This window comes from Beta vulgaris, chromosome 2 (assembly GCF_026745355.1).
Source record: "Beta vulgaris subsp. vulgaris cultivar EL10 chromosome 2, EL10.2, whole genome shotgun sequence".
Taxonomy (NCBI): domain Eukaryota; kingdom Viridiplantae; phylum Streptophyta; class Magnoliopsida; order Caryophyllales; family Amaranthaceae; genus Beta; species Beta vulgaris.
The window spans coordinates 43,219,284-43,221,805 of NC_079203.1; the positions used below are offsets into that span (position 1 = coordinate 43,219,284).

A 2,522-nucleotide genomic window follows, 5' to 3' on the forward strand; every position below is an offset into this window, starting at 1 on the left:
GCCCAAGCGAGATCTCGCTTGCCCGTGCAGAAACGTAACAAAATCGCTAAAAACCTTCTGTTTTGCACGCACGCCCAAGCAACTTTCTGCTTGCCCGTGCGTGGTGCTGCACGCCCGTGCAACATTTGGCTCGACCGTGCGTGCTGCTGCTCGGTTTAATCCGCGACTTTTAATTACTTTTTCTTAGTTTATGTAAACGATATATTAGGTTTTAAAAACATACTTTTGCAGACTTTTTCATTATTAGAGAATAGAGTATTACTTTTTAGAGAGCTTTTGAGAGAAAACTCCATTATTGAACCTTGAATTCTACAAGTTGATTCCTTCAAGTAAAGAATAAGTTTTTCTAATCTCTTCTTTCCTTTATTATTATTATGTCTTTCAATTTATTTATTATTTGTTTTGCTATTTCAATTATGTGTGAGTAGTTCATTAATCTAGGGTTAAGTAAACCCTAGCAATGATTTAATACTGAATTCCTCCATTAATCCCAATTTATATGATCAATTGTTCTTGTTTGATTGGATTGTTCTTATGCTCATTATCATACTAGGGATAGGTGATTTTGATTTGACTCCGTATATCTTATTTTCAATGGGAATTGAATCTAGATGGTTTTGTTGATCCAATCAATGGTATGAATATCTTCTATGGGAATAGTTAGATGGATTGCTAGGAATTTAATTGTGATGCTATGCTTAATGCCTTTTCTTGCATGATTCTATGGGAATAGGTTTGATTGCTTGTTTAGAGTAGCCATTGGTACTCGGGAGAGTCTTTGGTAGTTATAGGGTGCATTACTCCTCTTGAACCTTGATTATGTTATTTGGGATGGAAATTATTCATGTATTGGTCATGCTAGTGGTGATGCTTAATTCTAGATGTTTTAATTAATTGATTATACCTTGTGGTTTCTAGTAATTGTCATAGTTTAGTGTTAGTTTAGTTCAACACCCTTTATCATTGTTTGTCACTCGTTTAGTTAGATTGAGTCAAGATACTAGTGTTTGATACTGTTTGTCCCTGTGGATTCGACCCTGACTTGCTCTGCTACATAGTTAGGAAGTTAGTTAGGTAATTACTTTTGATAGGTGCGCGACACGCCTACCAAATTTTGGCGCCGTTGCCGGGGACTAACGGTATTAGATTAGTTTATCTTTGATTTTATTTAGCTAAACTGTCTTTGTTCGATCATTGTCACTCTATTTGCTGTTTGATCTCTTTTCTTTCAGTCTTTTTGTTGCATGCGTACTCGTAGCAAGGGTCACAAGATCTGATTACTCTTGATCGCGAGATCGAAGCTACAGCAAGGAGATTAGGAGGTCGAAGAAGACAACAACAACAAGAACCAACAATGGGAGACGAAGCACCACCAAAGTCTCTACGGGAATATGCTATGCCCGATGAGACCACCACCACCATAACAGACCGACAACCGCTGCCAATATTTGAGCTCAAGCCACAATTCATCCAGTTTATCTCACAGGATTCTATGCGGGAACACCCAAAGAGAGCCCTACTGATCATTTGGCTAATTTTTAGAAAAATGCAATACTTTGAAATTAACTAATGTTTCTGATGATTTAATTCGGTATTGTGCTTTTCCTTTTTCTCTCAGGGACGAAGCAAAGGAATGGTTTAAGGAAGAAGAAGTGAGGAAGATTGCCACATGGCCAGAACTGAAGAAGGCTTTTCTTTACAAGTTCTTCCCTCCTATGAGAACTTCCAAGTTCAGAAACGAGATATCTGGCTTTCAACAACATGAATTGGAGTCTCTCTACGAAGCATGGCAGAGATACAAGGCTTTGCAAAGGCAGTGTCCACACCACGGCATTCCTGAGTGGTTGCTGATTCAGACATTCTACAATGGTCTGAAGCATGAAGTTCGAAGTTCTATTGATGCCGCATCTGGCGGTACTTTCATGGCAAAAACTCCAGAAGCCGCGAAGACATTGTTGGATGATATGGCTGCCAACAATTACCTGAATGACTGGAGTATATCTCGTGGAGCCCCTAAAAAGGGAGGTAAGTATGAGGTTGATGCTATTGCTACTTTAACTAACACTGTGCAAGTTTTGGCAGCTAAAGTTGATCAGTTGAGTAGCGGACCAGTAGCGCCTATTTGTGAGATTTGTGAAGTGCAAGGTCACTCCTTTACTGAGTGTCAATATAATAATATGGGAGCGGGAACTGAGCATGTCAATGCCCTCCTTAACACAAACACAAGGCCACAAAACAACCCATACTCAAACACATTTAACCCAGGTTGGAAGCATCACCCAAATTTCTCCTACAAAAATAACCAACCTCAACCTCCACACACCAACTACTCCCAGCCACCTGGTTTCCAACAAAGACCACCATTTAACCCTATCATCATCCTCTCGACCCAACCTTGAGACTATCATGGAGAATTTAGCTTCCTCTCAGGCTAAGCAAGTTGAATACCAAGCCAAGCAGAATGAATTTTCAACAATCTCTCCAACAAATCACTGCTCATAATAAATTGATGGAGAGTCAGA

General features: G+C 39.5%; 1 non-coding gene across 1 annotated transcript; it reads right to left on the minus strand.

Annotated features, from left to right (window-relative positions):
- Positions 1 to 1,727: 1,727 nt before the first annotated feature.
- On the minus strand, positions 1,728 to 1,834 carry LOC125495403 (small nucleolar RNA R71). Its single transcript, XR_007272040.1, has one exon. It is a non-coding gene; the product is annotated as a small nucleolar RNA R71 (small nucleolar RNA).
- Between the last annotated feature and the right edge of the window lie 688 nt (positions 1,835 to 2,522).